Source organism: Portunus trituberculatus, chromosome 43, assembly GCF_017591435.1.
Source record: "Portunus trituberculatus isolate SZX2019 chromosome 43, ASM1759143v1, whole genome shotgun sequence".
Classification (NCBI taxonomy): domain Eukaryota; kingdom Metazoa; phylum Arthropoda; class Malacostraca; order Decapoda; family Portunidae; genus Portunus; species Portunus trituberculatus.
Genome location: NC_059297.1, coordinates 16,942,940 through 16,963,539, shown reverse-complemented (window position 1 = coordinate 16,963,539; position 20,600 = coordinate 16,942,940). Strand labels below are relative to the sequence as shown.

Sequence of the window (20,600 nt, the reverse complement as noted above, 5' to 3'; positions counted from 1 at the left end):
TAGTTTTTGGGGTAGAACCATTTTGCTTTATTTTTTTTGGGGGAAAGCCATTATTTTGCCTTAATTTTTTTGGGACAACCATTATTTTGCTTTATTTTTTTTGGGGGGGAAAGCCATTATATTGCTTTATTTTTGGGGGAAGAAAGCCATTATATTGCTTTATTTTTGGGGGAGATCCATTATTTTGCTTTATTTTTTGGGTGGGGTAAGGCATTATTTTGCTTTATTTTGGCGAGGAGCTATTATTTTACTTATTTTTTGAAGACGGGAGAGCCATTATTTTTCTCTATTTCTTTTGCAGGGAAAGCCATTATTTTACTATATTTTTTGGGTGGGGTGAGGAGAGCCATTATTTTACTATATTTTTTGGAGGGTCGAGTGAGGAGAGCCATTATTTTACTATATTTTTTGGAGGGTCGAGTGAGGAGAGCCATTATTTTACTATATTTTTTGGAGGGTCGAGTGAGGAGCGCCATTATTTTTCTCTATTTTTTTGGGGAAAACCATTATCTTACTTTTTTTTGGGGGGGAGAGCCATTATTTTTCTCTATTTATGGGGGGGCAAAGCCATTATTTTGCTCTAATTTTATTTGGGGAAAAAGCCATTATTTTGCTTTATTTTTTGGGGCAGGGGAAAACCATTATTTTTCTCTATTTAGTTTTTTGGGGAAAGCCATTATTTTGCTTTATTTTTCTTTTGCAGGAGAGCCATTATTTTTCTCTATTTTTTTGGGGGGAGGAAAGCCATTATTATGCTTTATTTTTGGGGGGAGAGCCATTAATTTGCTTGCGGGCCAGCAGGAATAAGAGGTGGTATATAACAAGTCATCACATGTGCCATTAGTTAATTGTTAGTAAAATGTCATCAATGAGTGCTGCATTCTTTTTAAGGTATTTTTTGCATGAATTTTATTACTGGACCAAAAGTGATGAGACCAGAGCAAGAAGGAAGCAAGTGTGTTTGTGTGGGGCAGGAGTTGATAGCCAGGTCTTGCTGTGCTGTGTCTTGCTGGTAGGAGTGATAGCTGTGTCTGTGTAATAGGTTAGGTTAGGTTAGGTTAGGCTAGAGGAGTTTGTTATTTGGTTTAATGTTCTTAGTTTTCTTTTTTGGAGTCGTATTGTTAGTGGATTTGTTGGTGTTTTATCTTTATAGGCCTGAATGGGTTATGAATCTCTCTCTCTCTCTCTCTCTCTCTCTCTCTCTCTCTCTAATGTTCATCCTTTCCAGTTGTTTTATTTTGTTTTCATTGCTATTTGGTTCAATGGTATTCTCTCTCTCTCTCTCTCTCTCTCTCTCTTAGTGGAGTTTTGAATAGATAATGAAGGTATCTGGTACAGTACATGGCACCAACCATCACTCATTCAAATTCTCCAGGTCTTATTTTCTATTTCCATCCTTGCTATTTGATTTTTTTCTTCTTCTATGTGGAGTTTGAATAATTAATGGATCAACCCTTCACTTCAGCTTAAACTTTATTGGTTTGTGGTGCACAAATTTTGTTTCTCACTGTGGTGTTTGTCAACCTATCCATGAAAATTACGTTTGAGAACCACTATACTCTAAGAAAATGCTCAAAGGAGAACAAGAAGATGCAGGAAATAGAAATAATTGGAGGCTCATACTTTGCAGAACACAGCCATAAGAAGAGACACAAGCAGGGAGCAAGTAATACAGCAACCTGCCTCATGAAGAAGAAATGCAACTGCAACTAAGAATCCTTGCTGCCACTGCTGCTACTGTACTCATCCTCTACACTGCTGCTGTCCAGATCTGCTGGGAGGAATATTATTAGGATTTGGACAGGACAATAGGCTACAAAAGTGTGTTCGTTAATTTCTTCAGCATTACATTATCACAGCATCATTAATAACAGCAGCAGTAGCAGCAGCATTACACAACTGTAATAGCACCATTATTTTAGGGATTACTCGTAGACCAGTGGTTCCCAAACCTTTCCAGATTGAATACCACTTGGAGATTCCATACAGTTCCCACATACCATCTGGTTCCAGAAAAATTCAATTCAACCAAATATCAATTTTTTCACAAATACCTTACCACAACACAAATCTAATGGAATGGATGCATCTGTTTCTTCTCCATCAGCTTATTTTCTTGTGTAAGACAACAATTTCTCTGAGAAAGGAATTCATTTAATTTAAGCAAATTGCATACAATCCTGAAAGTGCTCATGTACCACCTGGAAGATAAAGATGCTGAGATGATGTTAACTAAAAATAACATAACAGCATCACCATAACACTGTCACCACACCATGGCATCACTATTTAACACTAACTCCACACCACAGCATCACATCATTATCGCCACAGACTACACATCATCATCATCACCACAGTGTTACATCTTTTCTCACATCAGAATTTGCCCCTACATTTCTTTACCACCAGTACCATGTATTTACCTAGTTGTACTTACCTAGTTTTATTGTACAGCGCTTGAGTGGGGCTCATAGTGTCCTGTCTCCATATCTCCATTTATCTAGTTTTTCTTAATGTTATGCACATTAAGTGCTGTAACAACTTCATTATCCAATGCATTCTATTTTTCCACCTTTCTGTGTGGAAAACATAACATAACTAACTATAGTCCTCCATGACCTCCTGCAGTCTACCCAAGCCTCCTTAGATTGTAATGGTGTGACACCCACTGCCATCAAATCTAATGGTGTGAGGTGCACAGCCACAGCTGGAGGAGTGAAACAACTTCAATGTCCATTTGATTGATATATTGCCGAAAGGTATAAAGCAAGACGAAATGGGGATCATCAAGGACAAGACAGACCCGAAAGTGTGGTTGCATCTGCAGAAGACACAGCCACAAATAAAAGGATGCCAGCATGTGGCACCAAAACAGAGGGATGTGGGAAATACAGAGGCTTAACATATATGAAGTTTATATAAATGTGATAATAATTAGTAATGTAATGACAAGAAGCATCACAGACTGGGCATGCAGAGAGCACCAGCAGGGGTCAATGAGAAGTCAAACACACCAGGATAGACCCAGTCACAACTCAGGACACCAAGCTTGGAAACAAAATGTTTGGAATTTGAATTAGGTGAAAATCAAGCCTACATAAAAAGAAATAATTAATAAAAAAAATACAAAATATGGTTTTTAAGCCTTCTAAACTCATGCAGAACTGTGACCACATCCTCCAGAAGAGACGACACCAGGACTGCTTGAGTGATTAGATTAAGATGCTGCAACATCCAAGGTCATACAGCACTGCTAAGGAACAGTATTCACTCTTAAAATAAAAGACTGTAAAAGCAACAGGCTGAAAGTACAAGACCCACCAAAAAATAAATAAAATATATAAATAAAATATTGGGGGACTTTGTCATCATCTTTATCATAGGCCTCCTACTTATCTTTGTAAATGACTCAACATACCCTTCTCTTTTTGGCCATCCTTTGTTTCTACATAGCCACTATTGTCCTCAATATTTTTCATCTGTACATTCCTTTCTTCAGTGAATTAAGTCTTTGTCATCTATACTGTACTTGCTTCTTCTGAACGCCTGCTTCTATTCCTGATTAGAGCTTGCCTTTCACCAGCCATCACATAAGACAGTGGTACTTCGACATACGATTTTAATTCATTCCGTGATGATTGTTGTATATCAAAAAATTTGTATATCAAATCAATTTTTCCCATAGAAATTAATGGAAATACAATTAATTCGTTCTTGTGATATGAATTTACACTCCACCCAAAAAAAAAAAAAAAAAAAAAAAAAAAAAAAATCACATGCTTCAAATACCAACCAAATATAGATTTAATATAAGATAAATACAATGCTGATTGTATGCATGATATAAATTAACTATATTGCTCAAAATAACAACTTAACCCACAAAACTTGGGACATGTCAATAGACGTTCATCACACAAGGCACAGGGCACGTTGATAGACGTTTAGGCTTTTTACGGCTATATTTTCGTTATTTTCTTCCAGTTTTCTTTGCTTGTGAGCTGGCAACACTCATCAGGAGTAAACATATGCTCTACATCACTGTGTCACCAACGATAAATGGTAGGAGCGATCGACAGTGATTTAATTGTGTCTGATTCCGCCACCTCTCCCGCGCGCCTTACTTTTATACCTTAGGTCTCTCGCCATGTTACTTTTGAATGAGAGTGGTATCAGAACAGAAGAGAGAGAGAGAGAGAGAGAGAGAGAGAGAGAGAGAGAGAGAGAGAGAGAGAGAGAGAGAGAGAGAGAGAGAGAGAGAGAGAGAGAGAGAGAGAGAGAGAGAGAGAGAGAGAGAGAGAGAGAGAGAGAGAGGGTGGGGGGGAGAGGATACAAGGGGCTGCTGAACCCGATCGGACGAAAGGCCAAGTAAACCGATGTTACTATCTCATTCAACCTGTGATATTTTGGTAACTATGACATCTAGAGACTTCTGGTTTTTTGCATTGCAAAGAGGAAGAGTTGCTTGTGAGCAGAAAACCATTTGTACTCACTTGTTTATTGAATTTCTAAGTGTAATCAGCATGTGAATACAGGCTATTTTGTGTGTTTCTCGCCAAACATTTACTTTTGGGACCAATGATCTTGAGTTCACAAAACTTAATAAAAAATACACACTGCTGAGGAGCACAGACACATACATACACAAAGGATGAACAACGATACACAACGCGGGCTGAATGTTCCGGTTAGTTGGGTAACCAAGCGATCGCTGCGCCACCTACCAATGCCTAATAGAATCTTAAAAATATCGTCGTATTTCAAGGCGTAAATTATATGAAATCTTTCGTTGTATATCAAAAACTTGTATGTTAGGACGATCGTATGTCAAAGTACCACTGTATTTTGAAAGGAAACCAGCCTTGACACTATGAAATCACCACTATCAGTCCTTGAACACCACACCATTATAACCTATTCCAATTATACTCCTTGCATAACTTGTAGTTATCCCCAAGTATTCTATAAAAAAAATACTGATTCCTACTGATTCTGATTCTAATATGTAATGAGTAGGTCACCACATTTTGGTGCATAACATGCATATTTTTGGTTGGTTAGTTGGGGAAGGGATCTGAATGTGCAAGGGAGGGAAGTGAATCAAATGTGTCTGTTAGTGATGAGGTGGTGTTGTGATAAATTATTACATTTGTTTAGAGAATGCATCTATTGTACTGTTATCTAAAATACATTGAGGAAGCCTGTTCCAGTCCTTTGTGGTGTGTGGAAAGTAGGAGTGCTTGTATGTGTTTGTGTTAGTATGACATGTTTGGTATGCTTGGTTGTGTGCATTATAAGTATGTTTATTGTTTGTGTTTTGTAGGTATGTAAGTGAATTAATATCAATGGGATTGTTTGATTTTGTACATAAATGTAAGTCTGTGTGCTGCCTGTGTATATGAAAAGGATCCATGTCTATTTGTTGTTTTAAACAGGCATTTGTATGAAACTGTAATGAAACAAGCTATCTTGGTCTTAATTTGCTCTAACCTATCAGTGTTTCTGTGTGTGTGCAGGTCCAACAAGTGCATTGCATGCTATGCGTTTTATGTCTCATGTGCAGCCGGGCAAGTTCTTCCTCAAGAATCCCAATGTTCAGTTGGCTTTAGAGCAGGTGCAGGTGCAAGTGTTGAATTTTAGGTCGTTGGAAAGATGAACACCAAGGTATTTATGTGTGTGAACAGATTCTAGTTGTGTATTATGGTGGGAGTATGTGTGATGGATGGAATTGGGAGTATATGAGGCATAACATACAGTTTACATTTGTCAGGATGGATATGCACTTGCCAGGGGCACTCCTAATAGTGAAGGGCATCTAAGTCCTGTTGGAAGAGTCTGCAGTTGTCATTGGTCTTAACTGCTCTGTACAGTGGACTGTTGTCAGCAAATAGTCTAGTGGAAGAATTAGGTATTGATAGTGGAAGGTCAATGATATAAAGTAAGAAAAAGAGTGCCTTGGGAGACACCAGAAGAAACAGAAATAGGGTCACATAAAAAACCATCCAGTAGAATACACTGAACCCTGTCCATCAAAAATGTTATTATCCAGTGAAGAAGTGGTCCAGAAATGTTGCAGTATTTTAGTTTAAGTGTCATTCTTTTGTGAGGGACTTCATCAAATGCTTTAGCAAAATTGAGTACTACTGTGTTAACTTTTTAATGTCACGTCAGTCGAGTTGTCCTGTAATGTGGAATGTGCTAATGAGCTGTGATTCACATGAATGAGCACATTCTCATGAATGTTCGAGCCAAAAACCATGTTGAGTGTCTGTGAGGACGTTGTTTGCATCAAGATGATTTATGATGTGTTTATGTATTAATGTTAAAAAATTTTACAAAGAACTGATGTTAATGAGATAGGGCAATAGTATGTAGAGTCAGTCTTAAATCAGGGACTAATATTTGCAGAAAGCCAGTCAGATGGTAGTGTGATAGACAGAGGAGAGGGAATGTGTGTATACAGTCTGTACAGACTTCAATGGAAATATCTTGAAAAACAATCAGATTCACACAAACCACCACCAATTTACTCCTTTTCTCTTTTCTCTTCTCAGTCCCAGACACAGAAGTTTTATAGACCTGTAATGCACCACAGGCCCTCAACTCTCACTCTCTCTCTCTCTCTCTCTCTCTCTCTTACTTGTTTGTGGTTCACAAAGAGACATTACAAAATTTCAAAGAAAGTTGATCCCACTTCACTTAGTGTTGTATCTCAGTATCTTGGGACTTGCCTCTAGTAGTCTGTCACTATGAGTAGGCATCTGAAAATATTTAACAAATCTGTAGCTAGTGCTTATTTGTTAAATAATGAAAAAAAATCAAAGAAATCACATTATTGCAAATTTGTTCTAATTTTGGGGTATTTGCTAAACTTGATGTGGAAAACACAAGTTCTAATTATGGTAAGGTAGGGAAATGATTTGTATGACTTCACTGATATTAGTGCTTGACAATACAAATGCAAAACTGCTAAAACTGATACAAAGCATTTCCTAAAATTAAGAATGACTGGATACATTTTGGACAACCCTCATATACAGTATTACACTCCATTCAAATAAGAAAATCAGGTAAATTGTAATAACTAAGCTGGTAAGCATGAATATGATAGTATAATCAGATTATACATAAAACTACTGCATATAAAAGAAAGCAATTTTTTTAAGAATACATGTAGTATTGCATCTTGACTGCTAAGACATAATCATCCTCCTTCCCTTCCATATGACAGCAATCAAGATAATAACTACTGGATTAGCTGAACTTTCAGGTAATTTCACTACATCGTACTAATATCAGACAAGTTTACTATAGTACTGATAAACAGATACATTATACAAAGAGGAAAACTAGAGTAAAAAACATATCTTAAGAACAAATTTATACATGAGAGAGAGAGAGAGAGAGAGAGAGAGAGAGAGAGAGAGAGAGAGAGAGAGAGAGAGAGAGAGAGAGAGAGAGAGAGAGAGAGAGAGAGAGAGAGAAGAGTGCAATGTCTCCACATCTTTCAATAAACCACATATGCTTCTCACCTCAGTATGTATATTAGTTGATAATGAGATAGCCAAGTAGTAAGTCTAATAAAGGCTATGTTGAAAAGTTGCTTCCTATTGACGTCTATGATATTCTCACAACAACCTCCATGAACTGGGTACTATTTTACATTTCAATATTTCTTAAGAAGTTGGCATTCTTACAGAACCCTGAAATAAATAAATAAATAAATAAATAAATAAATAAATAAATAAATATATATATATATATATATATATATATATATATATATATATATATATATATATATATATATATATATATGACTTGCATAAATAAAATAGGCAACTATTATCCAAATATCTGAAACCTGTTCTTAACACAACCACAACAACAGTCTCCAGTCTCCACTTATTCATGTCCTTGCATTCCATCTTCATCTCCTGAGCACTTACATATATATAACTTATACAAGATGATATTCTCCATTCATTCCTGTCCTCGCATTCTATTCTTACATATACTAATCTTATTCTCCTCTCAACATTCTACTACTTATTTAGCTATAGCAATTCTGTTATATTCTTGTAAGCTCTGTAATTTATTCTCATTCTTTATATATTGCAATTCAGTTTTATCTTTGCAAACTCTATAATTCATTCTTATTCCTTATTTACTGCAATTCATTTCTATCCTTGTCAGTTCTATAATTCCTTCTTATCCCATCTTTTCCTTTCACATACTCCAATACACCCATTTAATTTAAAACCACCACGTAACAACCAATGTATCTATTACACTCCTGTGCTCTCCTAAGCCATATCCATAAGACCAGTAACTGCTTTCCATGTCCTCTCATAAGGAAGATGTGCAAATTGTGTAAAGGGTAGTATAGCCATAAAAAAATTAAAGGTCCTGATTCAATCCCCAGGCAATCCATACTTTTCAGGGGTGAGATCCTAAAGCAGCAACAACATTTGGTAATATTATACAAGCTCCAAGATATTCAAATATACGCCACTTTCTCCCACTTTTCTTTTTGTAATTTCTAGTAGTGCTCTCAATTACTTTTTTGTCCGTGTTTATACTCTCTACTTTCCACACTCCACAAATGGGGCTGTTGATAGAACTAGTAAATTAATTAGAGGATTACTTCCCTTGAACAAGTGTTCATTAGCAAACAGCTTAGACATACGTTATTCTGGCAAATATATGATCTAGGAATCTGAAACTTGCTTCATGAATTTGATAGATTTTGTAACTCCATGATTCTAGCCATAATGTTACTCCATGCCCACCATCAAACTAGGAGGAACAGATTATTTAAAAAAAAAAAAAAAAAAATATATATATATATATATATATATATATATATATATATATATATATATATATATATATATATATATATATATATATATATATATATATATATATATATATATATATATATATATATATATATATATATATATATATATATATATATATATATATATATATATATATATATATATATATATATATATATATATATATATATATATATATATATATATATATATATATATATATATATATATATATATATATATATATATATATATATATATATATATATATATATATATATATATATATATATATATATATATATATATATATATATATATATATATATATATATATATATATATATATATATATATATATATATATATATATATATATATATATATATATATATATATATATATATATATATATATATATATATATATATATATATATATATACATATATATATATATATATATATATATATATATATATATAATATGCATATATATATATATATATATATATATATATATATATATATATATATATATATATATATATATATATATATATATATATATATATATATATATATATATATATATATATATATATATATATATATATATATATATATATATATATATATATATATATATATATATATATATATATATATATATATATATATATATATATATATATATATATATATATATATATATATATATATATATATATATATATATATATATATATATATATATATATATATATATATATATATATATATATATATATATATATATATATATATATATATATATATATATATATATATATATATATATATATATATATATATATATATATATATATATATATATATATATATATATATATATATATATATATATATATATATATATATATATATATATATATATATATATATATATATATATGGAGTAGGCAGTAGTCACCTGCCGCCCGGTGGAATACTCCAGGAGAGGTACTTACGGGGATGTAGGCAGTGCTGCAGACTGAGTGATTCCCGTGTCCTCTCTTCCCGGTTCCCTTTGTGGTCTCATTTATACAATTGAGCAGCTGCAGCCTGCCCTCTAAAGACAACTTCTACTACTTCCTACACTACACTACAACACCTTACACTTTTACACTCTCTTCAAATCAAAATTTAATAATGGCTTCACCACGCCCTGCCTCGGAGTCCCCCTCTGGGGAGGGGACCATAAATGTCCCCAGGTCGGACTGCCCTCTGCTGTCGACCTTGGGTGTCTTGACACTTCATCTAATACTTTCACTATCAATTTCTGCAACATTCGTGGCCTTCGTTCTAATTTTCAATCTGTGGAACACCACCTCTCCTCTACTAAACCTCATCTTCTCTTCCTAACTGAAACACAGTTGTCTGTGACTACTGACAGCAGCCCCTTTTCTGTTCCCTCCTACTTGCTCTATCCTCATTTTCAATCCAAAGCTGGATGTTGCGCATACGTGCGTAACGACACCACTTGCTCTCGTGCCCACAATCTTGAATCTTCAGAATTTTCTACCATCTGGCTAAGACTTCAATGTCACTCTCTAACTAAATTCATCTGTGCTGTATACCTCTCACCTAATTCCTCTGACTATGTAAAATTCTTTGACTATTTGACTTCCAAGGTGGAGCACATCTTATCTCACTTTCCTTTTGCTGAGATCTCCATTTTAGGGATTTCAATGTTCACCACCAGCTTTGGCTTTCATCTTCTTTCACTGACCAACCTGGTGAACAAACCTTCAACTTTGCTATCCTTCATGACCTAGAGCAGCTAGTGAAGTTCCCTACCCGTATTCCTGACCGCCTTGGAGACACGCCCAACATTCTTGATCTTTTCCTAACCTCCAACCCTTCTGCTTACTCTGTTAAACTTTCCTCTCCGTTGGGCTCCTCCGACCACAATCTAATTTCCGTTACCAGTTCTATCACTCCAGTGCAGCCTCAGGACCCGCCTAAGCGGAGGTGCTTCTGGCATTTTAACTCTGCTAAGTGGGAGGAACTAAGGCAGTACTATTCTGATTTCCTTGGGATGATTATTGTTTTCATGTCAGAGATCCTTCTCTTTGTGCCGAGCGCATAACAGAGGTGATTATCTCTGGCATGGAGCTATACATTCCTCATACTTTCTCTAACCCTAAAGCTAAAAAGCCTTGGTTTAACTCTGCTTGTTCTCGTGCTGTCAATGATAGAGAGGCGGCTCACAAACGGTTCCGTAGCCATCCAACTGCTGAAACTCATGCCCTATATATTTCTGCCCGTAATCATGCCAAATCTATTCTCCAACTTACTAAAAACTCTTTCATCAATAGAAAATGTCAAAGTCTTTCCAATTCTAACTCCTCTCGAGATTTCTGGCATCTAGCCAATAATATCTCTAACAACTTTACTTCTTCGTCTTTCCCTCCTTTACTTCATCCAGATGGCTCTACAGCTGTCTCTTCTTTTTCTAAAGCTGAACTCTTCGCTCAAACCTTTGCTACCAACTCAACTTTGGATGATTCTGGGCATATTCCTCCTACTCCTCCACCCTCTGACTACTTCATCCCTAAAATTAAAATTCTTTATAAAGACGTTTTCCTGGCCCTCTCTGGCCTTGATTCTCGGAAGGCTTACGGTCCGGATGGAGTCCCTCCTGTTGTTCTCAAAAACTGTGCTTCCGAACTCGCTCACTGCCTGGTCAAACTCTTTCATCTGTGTCTCTACTTCTATTTATCCTTCTTGCTGGAAGTTTGCTCACATTCAACCTGTCCCTAAAAAAGGTGACCACTCCAATCCTTCTAACTACCGCCCTATAGCTTTGATTTCCTGCCTTTCTAAAGCCTTTGAGTCTATCCTTAATAGGAAGATAATGAGGCATCTATCAGCTCACAACCTTCTCTCTGATTGCCAGTATGGTTTCCGTAAAGGCAGATCTACTGGTGATCTTCTTACTTTCCTAACTGAATCTTGGTCATCCTCTTTAGGGACTTCGGTGAAACCTTTGCTGTCGGCCTTGACATATCGAAAGCCTTCGATAGAGTCTGGCACAAATCTTTAATTTCTAAACTACCCTCCTACGGATTCTATCCTTCTCTCTGTACCTTCATCTCCAGTTTCCTTTCCGATCGTTCTATTGCTGCTGTAGTAGACGGTCACTGTTCTTCCCTAAAACTATCAACAGTGGTGTTCCACAGGGTTCTGTCCTATCACCCACTCTCTTTCTATTATTCATCAATGATCTCCTAAATCTGACTCAATGCCCTATCCACTCCTATGCTGATGATACCACCTGCATTATTCAACAGCGTTCAACAGACGCCCAACCCAACAACAATTAAATGACTCAAGGCGAGATGCTATAGGACGCCTAACTTCTGATCTTTCACTTGTTTCTGATTGGGGCAGAGAAAACCTGGTTTTGTTCAATGCCTCAAAACTCAATTTCTACAACTATCTACTCGACATAACCTTCCAGACAACTATCCTCTCTTCTTCAATAACACTCAACTTCCCTCTCCTCTACATTAAACACACTCGGTCTATCCTTCACTAAAAATCTAAACTGGAAATTTCACATCTCTACTCTTGCTAAATCAGCTTCCAAGAAGTTAGGTGTCCTATGGCGTCTTCGTCCATTTTTCTCTCCTCCCAGCTGCTTGCTCTGTACAAGGGCCTTATCCGCCCGTGTATGGAGTATGGCTCTCATGTCTGGGGGATCCACACACAGCTTTACTAAACAAGGTGGAATCTAAAGCTTTTCGTCTTATCAACTCTTCTCCTCTAACTGACTGTCTTGATTCTTTAAGTCACCGCCGCAATGTTGCATCTTTATCTGTCTTCTACCGCTGTTTTCATGCTGTCTGCTCTTCTGAACTTGCTAACTGCATGCCTTCCCCTCCTGCGGCCTCGCTGCACAAGACTCTCTACTTCTTCTCATCCCTATTCTGTCCATCTTCCTAATGCAAGAGTTAACCAGTATCTTCACTCCTTCATTCCCTACACTGGTAAACTCTGGAACTCTCTACCTGTGTCTGTATTTCCACCTGCCTATGACTTAAACTCTTTCAAAAGAGGAGTGTCAAGACACCTCTTACGTTAACTGGACCCTCCTTTTAGATTTTTTGTTTTTCTCTTTCTACTTTCCTCTTAACAGGGCCTGGCAACCAGCGGGATTTTTTTTTTCCAACACTTTGTTTTCCCTTGGCCAGTGCCCTTGTAATGTAAAAAAAAAAAAAAAAAAAAAATATATATATATATATATATATATATATATATATATATATATATATATATATATATATATATATATATATATATATATATATATATATATATATATATATATATATATATATATATATATATATATATATATATATATATATATATATATATATATATATATATATATATATATATATATATATATATATATATATATATATATATATATATATATATATATATATATATATATATATATATATATATATATATATATATATATATATATATATATATATATATATATATATATATATATATATATATATATATATATATATATATATATATATATATATATATATATATATATATATATATATATATATATATATATATATATATATATATATATATATATATATATATATATATATATATATATATATATATATATATATATATATATATATATATATATATATATATATCACAAAGAATTTTGGTTACAAAAGGGGAAGTAAAGAAGGAGAAATCGATGAATGTGGAGTTGTCAGTAAGTGTATGAAAGAAGTGGTTTAGAGATGGCAGCGAGACCATCTCAACACAAAGGAAAGAAATATGAAGAACTAGAGATTTTCTTACCAAGATAATGATAGTCATGAAGAGATGAACTGGCAAGATATTGACATTTCTTATTGATGAGAGAATTTCCTGTTGGGGAACAGACCAGCAATGATTCCAAATATAAATGTAATTGGAGGAAGAAGCAGACACATGCTAAAATGAGAACTATTCTCAGTGAGGTTTAAAACAATAGATCAGGGCCTACTAAAACCTTATCATTAAAGCCAGCTCATGATCTTAATGAATTTCCCTTTGTCTCACAACACGAGGGAGCAATCACCGCTTGCCCTGTAAAAATAATCCTCTTCCTTCCCACAAATGTACATGCACATACTTTTCAGTTAGACACTAACCCTTCACTCAAAATTGAAGATCAAATATGGCAACTCCTACAACAAATTAGAGTACGTTTTTGGGAAGGGAACCATAAATGTCCTCAGGTTGGATTGCTTTACCAGTATCATTCCTAAGTGTTTTGATACCCCCTCAACTTGATTTTCAGTAACTTTGCAACATTTGTGGTCTTGAACCCAATTTTCAACCATTAAACACCACTTCTATCTACTAAATCTCATCTTTTTCTTCATTGAAACACAGGTGTTTGAGGCAACTGACAATAAACCCTTTTCTGTTGTCTCCTATTATCTCTATCCTCATTTTCATTGCAAAGTTGGATGTTGCAGCTACCCCAATCTCATTTCTGTATTTTGTCCAATCACTCCAATCCATCTTCAGGATCTTCAAGGCAGAGGTGTTTATGGCATCTTTTACTTGGGAGAACTTAAGAGATATTATGCCAATTTGTCTTTCAAATAAGTACTACTTCCATTTACAGAGACCCATTTCTGTGTGCTGAGTGCATAATAGAGTCTTGCAGGCATATATTCCTCTCTTCCTTTCTATCTAAACCTTTCTAATGCTGGTTGAACACAACCTGTTCCTGTGCTCTACATGACAGAAAAGTGGCCCACAAAAGCTACTTGAGTCTTCCATCACCTGAATCTCACATAGCTTATATTTCTGCCTGAACTCATGCCGTCTGTTCTTCAATTAGCCAAAAATTCCTTCACTGAAAGAAAGTATCAAAATCTTTCAAGATTCAACTTGCCTCAAAACCTAGCCAAAAACATCTCCAATGAGACTTTACACTTCATCTTTCCCTACTTTATTTCATCCTGATGCCATCACTGTCATCTCATCAATTTCTAAACCTTAACTCTGCTCTATACGTATTGGATGATTCAGGGCAAGTTCTTTTCTCTCTCTCTCTCTCTCTCTCTCTCTCTCTCTCTCTCTCTCTCTCTCTCTCTCTCTCTCTCACACACACACACACACAGATTTTGGAAACCTAAAGAAATTCTTTCAAGAGACAAATTGGATGAAATTCAAGAGTGCTAAGGGAGCAAATCTCTCTCTCTCTCTCTCTCTCTCTCTAGAGAAAGTATTGAAAGTTTAGAAGTAAATGGAGTATACAGTACCCTCTGACTTTTTAATACCATCTATTAAAATCCTTTGCACTGATGTTTTCAATGTCCTCGCTGGCCTAAACCCTCAGAGGGTTTTCAGACCTGATGATCCAGGGCAGGTTTTAAGCCTGACCAATTTCATCAAATTGGGTTCTGCACCTAATGGGAGCTCTGTGCCAGCTGTAATTGCTTTAATGTATATTAAAAAAAACAAGTCACTGTCTTTCAAAATTTTAGTGTAGCTATCAAGCATTTATTCTTTATTTCTATTTCACTTAAAGGCCAACATACTACACAAAATATAAACATTATTAATCTTTTATTTAAATGTATCTTCAGGTTTCTACTTGGGTTCCGCAATTCATAGCACCGGCCCTCGGTCCATCCAGTTGTTCTCTGAAACTGTGCCTCCATTCTTGAACCTTGCCCAAGTCAAATTCCTTCATCTGTCTGTCAATATCTATCATTCCTTCTTGCTGGAAATTTGCCAACATTCAACCTGTTTTTTTAAATGATTACTTCTAATCTCTCAAATATCACCCTATTGCTTTGATTTTCTGGCTACGTAAACTTTTTTCATTTATGCTCAACAGCAAGGTTATCAAACATCTATCATTTCACAATTCATTTGATCACCAGTATGGTTTCCATCTAAGCTTATCCATTAGTAATATTTCACATAAAACTGTAATAGAGCCACATCATATACATACAAAAGGGTAGGTAACCTTGCCCTAAACATAGGGAAATTGCACGGCACACGTGTAGAATGTCTGTAACAGTACTCTGGAGTGTGGCATAAATTGAAGATTTTCCAGTCCACTGGTGTAATTTTTTGAGGTGTATCATTAGGGTAGGTTAGGTTTGTTTGGTTAAGTTAATGTCCTAGTGGGGGCATCTGGACAGGGCACAGCTCCCTCAGGAGGGATAGGTTACTGTTGAAGAATTCAGAATATTAAGTGGTGGGAAGCAGTGAGGGGAATGTGGACATATTATAAATAATTACCACCTTTCTTACTGATTCTTGGTCATACTCTTTTAAACATTTTAGTAAAACTTTTGTTGTTGCCTTAGATCAGTGGTTCCTAACATATGGTATGTGTACCACTATTGGTACACAAAGGCCTTAATTCCAGTGGTAAAATGAGCACTTTTGGGATCAAATGCAATTCTTAGTTGAATTATATTAATTAATTTTAAAAATTATTTATTGCCTTACATAAGATAATATGGCATTAATCAGCTGGTGGAGAAGAAACATCTCTTGCATTAAATTGAGTTGTGTTCCTTTGTTATTAGTCCATTTGGTAAAAGTCAAGATTAGGACCTCCTCCTTTTCCTCCATCCCCCCCCACCTGCTCTGTCCATTTGTGTTCTACTTGTGAGTAAATTGATATTTGCTGGAATTGAGTTTCTTTTCTTGAACCAGGTGGTATGCAGGGACTGCAGAGGAGCTCCAAATGGTACTCGCTTGGGAAAAGTTTGGGAACTACTGCCTTAGACATATTAAAAGAGTTTGATAGAGTCTGGCACAAAGATTTAATTTCAAAACTTTCCTCCCATGATATCTATTACTCTCTCCAATTCAAGTTTCCTTTCTGATAATTTTCTTGATGCTGTGGTAGATGGTCACAATTCACTATTCTTCTAAATATATTAACTGTGATATTCCTCAGGATTCTCTCCCATGAAGCACTCTTCCTATTTATCATCAGGATCTTCGGTAAAACTACAGAACCACTGTTCCCCCCTTTCCTCTCCCATACCCCCTCCTCCCCCCAAGAGGCGAGATATGGCAATCCAAAAAAAATCTAAGGACAAAAACCTAACCTAACAGGGAGGCCTGTGACCCCGGGACCCCACTCTACAACACTAACCTAACCCTAACATAAACCTAACCTAACGTAACCTAACTTAGCCGGGAGGGGCGCAGCCCCCTGGACACCCCCCACATTAACCTAACCTTAATATAAACCTAACCTAATGGGGGGGCTGCGCCCCCCCGGACCCCCCTTCCAACGCTAACCTAACCCTAACATAAACCTAACCTGCCGTATCCTTGCTTTGGGGCAGTTTCCCTCCCTTCACACCAATTCTCTTATAGCTTCACACAATATGCCCTACCTCTACCAATACCTTTCCTCACAATACCTTAACGAAAGGATGAAGGTCCTGGTCCTCTTCTCGATTGTACACTGACTTGCATCGCAGGAGCGATGATTTCCCAGTAATCAAATTCGCAACCTTTACAACTAATGTCACTGGTGGCCATGGCTGAACTGCGCACACAGAGTCTCTGTGCAGTGTGCACCTGTCTGCCCAGCTGTGCCCCACCTACGAATACATATAGCAAATTCCCATTGGCGCAGCTCGTGGTGTTAAGAGGTGGTGGCACGTCATTGGACAAAAGAACTATAGACACAATAAGAATCCTATTCAGCAGTTACCAACAAACCCTAGCTAGAAACGATTGCAAGTCAGCGTACTGCTCATTTCCGAATGTGATGGAGCTCCGTGGCTCGTTGCAGCTTGCTGGACTTAGAGAAAACTCGCCGAACGCCGCACATTTGAAGGCTTGTGTACAACACACTAAGGCCGAGCACTCACCAAAACTCTCACTGACGGTAAACACGTTACATATACTGCACCGTGCTATATGTATTATACAGATCGGCGTGGAGCAGTGATTCTAGAGAAGAACCAGATCTTCTAAATCAAACTTCTTGTCCTATCCACTCTTATGATATCACCCTGAGGAGTTTTCCACATCTTTTCATAGATAATAGCCCTTAAGTCCTGAGCAAATAGATCACGCAAGGAAGCTACAAAATGCCTGACTTCTGATCTTTCTTAAATTTCTGATAGAGAGTGCGAGCAAAAAATAAATAAAAAATAAAAAAATACACCGTGCCGCTAGTAAAATCATGGTGTAGATGTGAAAATACAAAGGGTGCGCCCATGCCCCACTCACACACACAGCTAGCCTGCCTCCTTCCCCATGCCCATTGTTACCATGTTTATCCTTATTCAGTAGATAAGGTGGAGACAGCACGCCATGCAGAGACCACGTGAAAAGGTTTATATGGAGCGAGAAGCAAGGCCTTCATATACTAACCATCGCTGCTCACTCACAACTTCACTCGAGTCTCGTCTGCCACTCTGCTGTTACGTTACATCGATCATGATATCCTCTGCAGCGGTCACAGATCATTGTAAGTGTACACTTCGATTGACACTTGGAATTCAATGTGCTTTGAATAACATCGGTTTAAGAAATGTTAATGTTGCACCATTTTCCTAAAAAAAAATAAATAAATAAAATACTGCTATACCTCCAAAATAGGTGAATGTATACCTGTCACAATCGGACATGGCGAGCGAAAGATCAAGAATTAACATCATGGCGGACAGTCAGCCTTCACTTCCAGATAGAAAGCCATTTGGTTGGCTGATATATTTTTATCTCAAATTTCATTGGCTGTGAAGAAATTACCACTCACGCGCACTTCCAGTCTTGGTTCCAGAATCACGCTCGAACAAACACTCTCGAACAACTGAGATTTGAAACTGTTTGGAGTAATAATGGCACGGTGGCACCCATGCAGAATCTTAGTAATTATTCTTGTGACACACAGCAACACAAATATCTCCAAATATACTAATCTGCTATGGAAACTCAGAGGTAGAATAAGTAAACATCCAGTAAGATAGGAAAAACACTCTAGTACAGGTTAATCATTTATTAGTTTATATTATCATCTTCGGATCCATATTATTATTTTTTTGAGGGGAGGGAAAGTACCCTTGTCTAGAGATAGTATATATCTAGGCTACATTTAACAGTAGAACATTATGCGTGATCACACCAAAATTGTTACTTCAACCAGCAGTCTTAATTGTTTCAATAATAAGCTTTCGTTTTACATCTCTGCTACCCGAAAAACCTACATTCCTATAAATGCCTACACTTGCTAAAGAAAAACAGAAAAAAAAACTATGCATTCAACCCAGAAACTCAAAGAGAAATATATACAAAAATGACATTCTCAGTGTTATAGAATATGATGGTGTAATTCTAAAATAATATACTACTAACTATATTAATATTCCAGTATACATCGCATATCTACTGCTAATAAGTACGTATTACTGCATCTACAAAGGAGACTTGACATCTAGGATATGAATATTGTAGTAGTTACGACAACAATTTCCAGGGGATCTAAAACTCAGCATTCTTATAAACTATACAAAAACAATAATGAATGAGACCTAATATGTGTAGGTATCTATCAGATAAAAATCCCTTCGATTTAGTATTAAATCATGTGTTACTCAGATCACACAAATGCCTTTCATCTCTTTTATTTATTTATTTATTTATTTATTTATTTATTTTTATTGTACGTTCTCTTCCGACCTTGACAAACCTCACATTTATAACTCATTTACCATAAGAATATAAAAAAAAAAGAATAAGGGTAGCTACAAGAAGTTGTCAAGCCTATACGTGGCAGTAAATCTATGAAACACCTACCATCCCATCCACCAACTTCAAGGAACAATTAACCGTAGTGGGTCATGATCGAACTCGCGCGCGCCTGAAACAATTCGTTGTACTTTTTTTATATACCTAGTTTCTAACGCCATCGACACTAACATACAATATCATTAGTGAAAAATATAAGACAAGTAGGTAAAGCTCAATATTGCTGCTTGTTATTACATTGACAGATTTTTTTTCCCATTTACAATAGTGCACAATATAACTATTGTAAAGAAAACGTACAATACTTGATCTGAAAAAACGATCGTCTCTATGGGTAACAAAAGCATTGCACACACACACACACACACACACACACACACACACACACGGTAGCTCAGTGGTTAGATCGCTGGCTTCACAAGCCAGAGGACCGGGGTTCGATTCCCCGGCCGGGTGGAGATATTTGGGTGTGTCTCCTTTCACGTGTAGCCCCTGTTCACCTAGCAGTGAGTAGGTACGGGATGTAAATCGAGGAGTTGTGACCTTGTTGTCCTGGTGTGTGGTGTGTGCCTGGTCTCAGGCATATCCGAAGATCGGAAATAATGAGCTCTGAGCTCGTTCCGTAGGGTAACGTCTGGCTGTCTCGTCAGAGACTGCCGCAGATCAAACAGTGAACACACACACACACACACACATACACACGAAAAAAAAAAAATCATTAATTATATAAGCAAGACACTTCAGCTTGCATATAGAACTTCAAGAGTCATGGTGTTGCATACTATGTTATGTATGGCAAAAGTTTATCGATTTAAATTAATTATTGTCGGTTACATTTAAGTTAGAAGTAAAAAAAAAAAAAAAATCTGACGATAAATTGATAAAAAAAAAGAAATTTAACTCCTTACCATATTGC

The 20,600-nt window shown here is 35.9% G+C and overlaps 1 long non-coding RNA gene across 2 annotated transcripts; it reads right to left on the bottom strand.

Moving 5' to 3' along the window:
• Window positions 1–266: 266 nt before the first annotated feature.
• LOC123518357 lies at window positions 267–18,701 on the bottom strand. 2 transcript variants are annotated; one of them, XR_006678765.1, is made up of 4 exons: window positions 18,528–18,701; window positions 7,536–7,706; window positions 6,644–6,764; window positions 267–1,771 (listed from the first exon to the last, which is right to left on the bottom strand). It is a non-coding gene; the product is annotated as an uncharacterized LOC123518357 (long non-coding RNA). The 2 variants fall into 2 exon arrangements; XR_006678766.1 differs by lacking the exon at window positions 18,528–18,701 and adding an exon at window positions 18,208–18,337.
• Window positions 18,702–20,600: the final 1,899 nt, after the last annotated feature.